Below are 10,386 nucleotides of genomic sequence, written 5' to 3' on the forward strand. Positions count from 1 at the left end.
CAAAAATTGCTTCATGCATGAGCTGTGCGTTGCTCTTTACGTTCATTTGTGCACTTTATCGTATTAGCTCGTTAAAGGAGTGGAACAAAATAGGCTTCTTCTGTTAGAATGGGCTAATCGGTGTAAGTGACTACCTCCATACTGCTTCCATGTGTCAACAACAGCAAATGAGAGATGTGAGTTTACAGCGGAGGAGAGTAAAGGAAAGGATGAAATCACAACCTGTGCATGTCTGTGCATGGTATGTGTGTGTGTGTGAGAGAGAGAGAGAGAGAGAGAGAGAGGGAGAGAGAGAGAGAGAGAGAGAGGGAGAGAGAGAGAGAGAGAGAGAGAGAGAAGGATGGGGGATGGACTGAGCCCAGTCACAGAGCAGGAAGTGAAGATACAAAAAGAGAAACAGCGGTGGTGGAAAAGTGACATTGTATATGCCAATGAAATTCAACACATCACATATTATCTGTTAAAAGTCAAATCTCACGCCAACACACACGAGAACGAGAAGAGATTTGGAGAAAGCATGAAGTCGCCCTATACAATTAATGGGAACAGACATGCTATGTCTCTCCACCACACTCTCTCTCCCCACCCCCTTTCTTCGTGCTCTCTGCCTGCCTGCCTCGCGCTCTCCTAGCAGCAGCAGCCTTCATGCTGCCTTCCCGTACTCTCGGAATTTTTCACATCACACCATGAGCAGAAGCGAACCACTATCACAGTGTGAAATTAATAGAACAAATGTCGAAGCAAAGTCTGAAATGCTCTATCACAGCCTACCTTTGTTGCCATCACAGTGTGTGAAAGCTCTGTGATAGGCTTATATACACCAAAACACATACATTACATCAGGCACATTGGTGTGTCGGGATATTATCTGCTTGAGGAGCAAACAATCATGGAATAATGAAGATTATAAATGACTGACATTACAATGTAAACATACAGATGATCATAGAATGTAGTGAAACTGTCAAAGTAACTATTGGCTTGTTCAACATGCATATGAAAATATAGTCTGCAAAAGTATTTGACCTAAATATCTCTTGTGTTAATAGGAAAAAAAAAACAGATTCACACAGTTCTTGACAAATGAGAGGAAAATGAAATATAAATCGTTGTTTGTGTTTGTTCACTTGGAAAGATAGTGTGATATTTATTTTTTTCTATTTTATTCTTTGGGGCATTAGATGCATTGCTTGCTTTTAATTTCATAAAGTAGCTCAAAGGTACACAAAGCATCAAGCAAAAAGCCTAGAAAGTAAATACCCACTTATGTAACAGCATAAAGTATATTATTTCAAGCCAGGGAGCGCTTGAATGCTGCGACATTGTGCGTTCACGAGCCTCGGGTGGAGCACGTGAAGGCAGCATCACCGCTTGCAAAAGCAGCAGAACTTTGCTATGTGAATGTGGGGGATGGGAAGCATCAGCTCTCTGCTCTGCTCAGCCCTTTCTCTCTACAATGCGGGGCTTTCTGCTCACATTGCTCACTCTGTCCGTGGAAAAGAGATCCTCCTTTACTTGAAGTTTTACTAAGAAACCAACACAAATATCCACATGTATTTTAGAGCTGCAAATACTGCTTTTGTGTGTTTAATAAAGGAGAGTTTGCAGGGTGGAGGGGGTCAGCTCAGCGGCTGTCTGCTTATATAGGCTAAGGGAGGTGTGTGTGTGTGTGTGTGCGTGTGTGTGTGTGTGTGTGTGTGTGTGTGTGTGTTAGCAGAAAGCGCAGAGACCGGGCTGTAAGGGAGGAGGGGGTAGGGAGCTTCTTTTTCTTTCTAGCATAAACTTGCTGTTTATTATCAGCGTGTGCAGTCTTTCCTCTGTATTTCATATGTTTAAAAAGGGCACTATAATCTGCTTTCGATGCCCTGTTTCCCTGGTCTTATTTTAGAAGTGGCTTCAAAATGTGCTGTATTTTCAGCGCTCACCTTGAAAAATATTTATCTGTTGTTCAGCCGCCTCAGTGGCTCCGTGAAGCTGCAAAGTGACTTAAAAGCACTAAGATCATATGGTATGTTAAATCTCTGTGGGAGAGCAACAACATGATGCTAAAGACCTCCTGTGCAGCTAAGTGTCATGCATTTATTCATGTGATTCTTGTTTTACAAGGATATGGTGTTCTCTAAAATGTCATGCTGCTTGTCCAGACAAGCTCAACAGCAAGCATGAGGACCTCCTTAACACAGAATTAACAGGGCCAATGTGATTGCTGAAAATGATATGACTTGGAAAGCAGAGTCTTTTATTCTGAAACTCTGCTGCTGAACTAGAGAGAGGCTGTCTACAGCAGTTCAGCCTACATTGGATATTATAATTGTTGTTCATATGAAGTCACTGTACTATAACTGTTACCACCCACAGGCAAAGAATGACTTGACGAAAAGGTGTTACCACGAAAACCTCTCACTGTAACTCTCTGTCATAATCCTGTCTGGCTCATATAGAATAACATTCACACTTCCCACATGATCACTTAGCCCTGTGCCCTGTGTCTTTTGTCTAATTGAGAGTCATTCCAACAAAAGAAGAAAATCTGAACCTTTTGTTCAAATGCTGTCTGGACTCCGTCACATTTGTCTCTTTACTCTGACTGTTGATAGTGTGTGTGGAGGGAAAGGCAAGGGTGGCTGGCGAGTGGGGGGCATGTGACACCCCCCATCTGTCCCAGGATGATGATTTAAGAGTGTTTACTTGTGCCCCACCACCGCCTCCCTGCGAGGATGACCATGATGCATCACCTCAGGCCTGGTGCCGTGGCTTCCCCGGCTGTCACCAAGGCAGCAGCTTGGACTTCATCCACTGGCTTTTTCTCCTGTAATCATTATTAAACTGATATCAGGGGTTGATTAGGAGGAAGGGAGATACGGCAACAATTAAAGCTGTGGCGAGAAGTTGCATTCAAAGATGCTCAGAGTTAGAGAGTTCATTATTCATGCCATCAAATCTAGTTATGAATGCAAAACACAAATTTCAGTGGACAGGCTAGGGTCATAAATATTTTACTAACTCAATGAAACCAAAATATTCTATTTCTGTTAATTTATGTAAGCCTTTGATATTCTTAAATATGCATTTTTAATGTAGTAACTTTCTTCAATTAATCTCAGCTTTGAACAATAAATGTGTCACTCTTGTTGAGCAAGTTAACTGATGACTGATCATTCAGGAGGTTTTCTTTTAGTCCTACTTTAATCCCCAGGGATCCAGTCTGGGAATGGAGCCATACAATCACCAAGACAACCCAATAATGTGGCGTGGAATTTCCTAACAAGAGTGGAGCTGAATTCAGAGACACACACACGGATGCACAGCACACACCCACGTGTGCAACAGCCAAACACAGCTCATACCTGACAATAATGTACACACTGAGAATTTATGGCCATCAAGAGTCCTTCATTAATGCATACCTGTGCCAAACATCAGCGGCAATCCCACAGTGACATCCTGGCCACACACACACACACACACACACACACACACACACACACACACACACACACACACACACACACACACACAATCACAACAGTTGGGTCCTGTCCAGATGGTTGCCAGGCAGCAGTTCAACGCATAGTCTGGAGTGTGTAGAGGAAGGAAGTGCCACTTTGCGAAGTGCATTGGGCATCCGGCTCATTCCCAGACGCTGTGTGTGCGTGTGTGCAACCTGCCGTTTAAACTTACACCTGACAAACACACACCCACCACTTTGTAAGCAGCGCAGGACTGAGGAATGTGCATTTCAAAGCATTGCAATGGTTTCCTCCAGGATTCCTTAATTAATGCAGCCAATCAGTTTCATATTGGCTATAAAAAACACAGTCTCTCTCCAGGGCCTCAGTATACATTTAATCCAACCATACAGATTTGATAGATGAGAGGATATTAAAAAGCACTTGTGGAATTATTCCACTGCCTTATAAGGTCATATTTCAGATTAATCTTTCAGTCGTTGTTCTTTCCTGATTTGATCAAGTGGGATCAAAGTTTTCAGGAGCCACAGCTTATCCTGAACTGCTTAGCAGACATTCAGTCAGTTGCTCGTCTCTCCTTATATTATCTTCTCCCAAGCAGTGAAATCCTTTGTGGTCCTCAGGTGAAAATAGTCTGGGGGACCTGGGTGCCCCCTGACGGGCCTTAAAATCAGTGCTGGTAGGACATGTTCAGGTTTACACTGGGGCACCTTTATCTACCTTTTTGTGTGTGGGGGGTGATGATTTACTAGGAGGCATTTTTGGAAAATCTCTGAATTCATAAAATCTACACAGTCACATGGACAGAATTCCAAACAAACTTCGAGTGAAGTGAACGAGCGACCCTGATCTCAACAAAGCCAGGCATGGTTAAGAGCACTCAAAATTACGGTGTCCACCCTACAAGGATGGAGAAGTGCTCGCTCTCTTTTCAGTGGGGATGAAAAGAAACTGTGCAGGGAATCATCTCTGTAGTAAGGGAAGCCATCACTGCAAGCACACTGGGAACTGCTCGTGGGTCACAGAGCCCAGTATGTGAGCTTCTACTCGACTGACAAACAGTCCTATTCCTATAAATCACACAGAGCATCTTGTCAGCGTTTCAGCTGCAAGTCAGGGCCAAAAGAGAGAGCAGAGAAAGACAGTGCAGTGGTCTTACAGGGAAAAACATAACCAGGGCTCCTTCAAAACATAAATGTAGACCACTGTTCAGCTTTGCAACTACAAATCTTAGATTTTAATGCTATAGATTAATATCATTATTCTTCCTGTAGCAGTCCTAAGGGCCTGTCATGCCTTAAGTCTTCTGTACATCTTAGCAAAATGGATGTCTGCTGTCAAGCTAACAGCTAACACACTAGTATGCTGGAAACATCGAGTCACAGCAGCTCTCCAAGCCTTTTCTGTCTGTTTTGTTGCTGTTTATTTGTATTTTCCTCTCAGGATTGTATATAATTTCATTCAATAAAGATTTAGGCTATTGAGGTCGGGGAGAAAGCTGTCCAGACTAGCTAGCTTGCTAATCATCGACCAGCTAGCTCAATTACGAATCAGGCAGTAAGTTTCAGTTTATTTTAAAGATGTATATGTGCCAAACAGTTGAACAGAAATCTGGATCATAACTGCTTAAAGGCAAATCTATTTTGTGGAACAATTCAGATCATAGCAGAGGAGGATTAAATAAAACTGCATGGTGAAACATAGCTAATAAGTCATGTTAGCTTCCTCCATTTTGGACTCATAGGTCAACACTGTCGAGACAGGCTGCTGTTGCCCATCAGTGTAATTGTGCATGTCAAACTTTACCAAAAGTGGAATATGACCTCACAGCCTAGACCAGGGGTTCCCAAACAGCATTAGCTTCTGGCCAGGGACCCCCTTTGCAAACCCACTGACAATGCTACAAAATATGTAAAGAAACATCAACTTTTAGAATGATTTTCTTATTTTTATTCACTATTCAATAATTATTACATTTGTTTAGCATAAGAATAATATTAACTAACATGTTTTGCTTTTTTGCTGTTTTTTCTTAACTTCCCTCCAATTTTCTGAGGCTCTCCTAGTGCTCCCTGGCGGCCCCCCAGGGGGCCGCGGCCCCCACTTTAAAAACCACTGGCCTAGGCTACTCTAATGAGACCCACAGTGTTCAAAATTAAATTAATGGGAAAATATAAAATAAATAATATGAGTAAACAGAGACAAAATATGTTGTTCAGTATAAACATTAAATTGCAAAATAATCAATTAAATATGTCTGTTTTCCATGATGCTGCTTTTCATTACAGTCTTCAATCTGTCTGTCAATCGAAACAAATTGGGCAGCCAATCACATAATTGGTCCTGTCCTGTTTGTCTTGATTCACAGACAAAGATCTTTCGTAGATTAAAAAAACAAAACAAAACAAAACAAAACAATAAAAGGTCAGAAATGGGCATTGTGAAATGAAAGCACTGGAAAAAGGACAAACTAAAATAATAAGTTGTGGAATTGTTTATTGTTTAAATACAACAATACAAACAAGAGGCACTTTACAACTTCAAAAATTCTGTTCTTCTAACATCTTGCACCTAATACACAATTTTTTTTAGATTGATTGGGTGAAAATAAATGACAACGTGATATGTTGAAGATGATGGCACTGCCCTCCTTTCTAGTCCTCCTAACCCTAACCCTAGGCCTTTAGATTCCACTCATGCAATACATTCAGAATAGAAAGATAGACTGGGCTATGAATATTTAAAAGTGTAATTGAACCAAATATGCATGTTTGAATTAGTGATTCAGAAGCCATAGGTTTGCAATCAATGGTGGCAGCCAGGGGACCTGCGTTTGTTTTGAGGTGAAATAGCTAACTGTAATGTAGACATGATGAACAGCAGTGGGCTGGCAGAGAGATGGACGAAATTGACATGTTGAAAACGGAGTGATTAAGTTACCTGTTACAGAACAGCCCCTGAGCATATATCAATATGAACTGTGGCAGGGTGAGAAGATGAATTGGACGCGAATGAATGGATGTGAAGAAAAAATAAATGCAAGCAGCTGTACTTATCCAGCACAGAAAATAGAGTCTATGTAGAAACCAAAGGAGCATTTTATGGAGAAACCATTTTCTGTGTGTAATATCAGTATGTTGATACAAAGCATTACATTGAAAAACGGCTGGTGTAATTCACTCCCTGCGCCCCTGAGATGCTCAAGAGACCAATCTTCTCATATATTGAAATTGGACGAATTTCAGCTGTTGCCAGCTGAATCATTTTCTTATCCTACTCTTTTAGCCTATTGTTTACAGATGCGCTTTTTGTTGTGCCTGAACTCTTCCCTTCTTATGGGGGCTGATGTTTGTGCTGTTTCAAGCATGAGTGCCTCAACTTACAAAGGGCAATGATAAAAAAAAAAAAAAAAAAAAGGGAATACATTAGCATAGCAGTTTAGTATAAGATAGGTGCTGGAGTCGATTTTGAAACAGCAAGAGAGTTCTGTTTGAAGTGGGATGAACTCAAGCAGAGACTGTTTGGGAAAATGGGGTGTAAGTTTTGGCATATAATCCTAGCATGGTGACAGCGTCAGGATAGAATGGGTTTGATGGAAAGGCAGCTATGTGGCCTGTGAGTGAAGGCACCAATATGGGCATGATGGTAATCTCAGGGCCCCTCCGTTGTGATGAGAATTGTCTCCATGTGGGGCGGCACACTTTAGGAATGACCTTTTGCAACCATGCTAGGACAGCAGATGGGGAGGGGGGGGGGGGGGGGTCCCAGCAACACCCACCAGTCAAGTGTGTAAACAAAACTTTATCTTGACTCTGTGGGGAGGCTGCAAGATAGGGGCTACAAGGTTTTTCAGTGCAGAAACTATTCTTTGGGGCTGATCATTGGCTTGAGGCTGCGGGGCAAGGCTGGAGATAGGGGTGGAACCGGCTGGGGGTCAGATCTCAAATCTTTGCATTGAAATGCTGATGAAAGAGAGGACATTCAGCTGTAATTGCTCTTTTGCAGTAATTCTGGGTGACACACCTCCAAGCAGAATACCAAGAAAACAAACCATGAACACTGATGTGCTGCAGCTGCCACCCTTTTCTCCATGCATGGAGAGGGAGGAGGATGCTGAGATTAACGAACAAAATCTACTATAATGTGTGACAATAAAGAAAAACGAGGCTGTGCATGACTTTCCAGTTTTTCTCCATCTGTTGCCAGTCGAGTTGATAAAACATAATCCACGGTTTCCTCTGAATATGATATGAGAGCTTACAATTTGGAACGCATAATTTGGATCATTTAGGATTTGGATCAGGTTCACATTTGAAGAGGGTATTTGAACCAGAACCTTAAGAGACACTGCTGGGCACAGCTCTTGCCAAATAGGGCATTTATAAAAGGTTGGCACAGGCCCTACAGAGTGAAGGCTGGCAAAGGCATGATGCCCACATCATAGTGCCAACCAAGGGTTTTGTTTGGCATGTGTCTCTGTAGTATGGCTTGTCTCCTCCAGACAACTGGCCCAAACACAACTTAGCATTAGGTTACAGAAGCATTACAAACTGAAAGTGATTCATTAAAAAGCTCTCAGTCTCTCAGTGGGATGAGAGGTGCAAGAATGAGGATCAATTTAAAGCACACAGCAAAGGTGCAAAATATTATTGGTTCCATATGTGTTTTAGCAATGTTTAGCCTTGTTTGTATTGGATTTTAATTAGGAAAATCAAAAAGCAATAACAGCTTTTGGCGTGTGGATTCACAATATCGGTAAATGGAAAAAATAAGTGCATCCTATTTTTATTGTTTGTTCACTTTAATACTCGCTATTGCACATAAAACAGTAAGAAAGACTCAATTAAATACACAATACTGCCTCAGTGTCTTTACCATGAACCTTCTTACTAAAGGATTTGGCTGAATGCCCCTCTCAGAGATTTTGATATCCCTCATTTGATAGCAGTAGGCGCCACATACGCAATCCTCACTGAGACTGTTACAATAAAAAAAGGCTCTAGGAACACAGTCAGGGACAACAGCAATGTTTAATTTCAGGCACCAAGGAGAGCAATTTCTGTCCTGCAACTGTACAAATCAAAACAGTAGGGAAAGAAGGGCAAAATATAGCTAAAGTAATTTATTCTGCCTCATTTTAACCTGCCAGTGAGGCCTATTTTAAGAGAAAATAAAATAGGAGGGAGGAGGTGCTGAAGACAATGCATTTTAAAAGAGGCTCTTCCCCCAGTGTGCCTTTATCTGTCAGTCAAACCCAGCAACGTAAACACATATTAAGGGGGAAGACAGAGGGGTTTCCATAGCCACAGTTTTAACTGGCACTTTCATGCTGTACACAGTACCCCCCCCCCTTTTTTTTTTTTGCCACACTCTTTATTTGCTGTTGTGTTGGAAGAATTCAGGTTGTGCAGAAAGCGCTGATAGCGAGGCACTGGGAGGCTTGGCTTGCGCTATTTCCACTGCAATAGAAAGAGGAGAGAGACAGAAGAGGGCCCAGCAGACTGAGAAAAAAACATACAAGGCCGGTTATGCAGAAACACAGATTTAATGTAAGGCTTGGCTCTGTTATAAGCAGCGGAGAGAGGAAAAAGCTGGTCTGGACTGGCAGGAAGAGGGAGACGGAGAGGAGAAGAGGAAGAGGCAGAGTCTCATCGAGCGGCCTGAGGGATGCCGGTTAGCCTGCTGATGGAGCACTCAGAGGAGTTTTTGAAAGGATTCAGTCCAGCAGAAATCACTGGTCGTAGGCCGACTGGACGGTCTCCCTGGGAGGCGACTTCTCAGAGAGGATGGTACCCCTATTGAAGCAGCTCCTGCCCCCTCTTTGGATAAACAGTGCTATAATGCACTGAATTAACAACACAAGCCCTGGGGAAATCAGGTCCCCCTACAATAAATTGGAAACCACCCCCATATACCCCCACCAACCAACCACTATCCATGATTTTTATGGTTTCAAGCTCAATAACACATTTATTATTAAATCATGTTTACTGGGATCATGTGCATGTCCTTGTCCTGGCTGTATAGCTGTTTGGTTGGGATTTCAAATGTGCCTTTTTTCCTTTTGGGTGAATTCATTACATTACATGATATTTCATAAGCAGTTATTGATTGTAGCTGTGGGCTACAGAATTTCAGCACAGCTTTTGGTTTTTGAGTCTGCGCAGAGGAATTATATTATGGCTTTAAATCCATGAAAAAAATGGCATTTGGTTAATGTCATTTGTTCAAATATATCACTTCTGGGTGCTCAGTTAATCGGTTGCCCATGGAGCTGAGCTTCTCCCTTGCAGGTCTTCACTTAGGCAATGCATAAAAGCATGTAAGCAAGAAGCGCTGTTCATCAACGCAATGTGTGGTGTGAAAAAGGGATACGAGTCTTGCTGAGCCACATTAAAGCGCTCTCCAAAACCTCTGATTCTGTTTGTTCTGTCGTCTCTGCTGGAGATCAGGTAGGAACCCCTTAACTGTGGCTTCTCACCCGCTGCTTAATCTTACCCACAATCACATTCACTGACAGGTGCACAAAGCAGTCCAGCGAGGCCAACAAGGCTCTGCTATTATGTAACCACTGACAGCTGGGCTTTCAAGGGATGGGTGAACCCCCATCCGTGTGGCAGCACTTTGTGTCAACCAGACGTGACAGTCAAGAAAGGGCCTGGGTAGAGAAAGGGTATTATCAGGGCAGGCAGAGGCATACAGTCCCCATAACAAATGCACTGAGTGATGGAGTACAAATCAACACAGCAGTGCAGCCACGAGGCTAACATTTCCCCCAGATCCTTTATCAAATGTCACATAACATGGTGCATCTGTGTGACACTTGATAACAAGTGCTGGGCCATCAGGACCCTGTAAAATTAATGTGATGTAGAAAATAATAGAAACCCCACTAGTATATTTTCTTGTGTCACGA

The sequence above is a fragment of the Chaetodon trifascialis genome, chromosome 17 (assembly GCF_039877785.1).
Source record: "Chaetodon trifascialis isolate fChaTrf1 chromosome 17, fChaTrf1.hap1, whole genome shotgun sequence".
NCBI lineage: Eukaryota > Metazoa > Chordata > Actinopteri > Chaetodontiformes > Chaetodontidae > Chaetodon > Chaetodon trifascialis.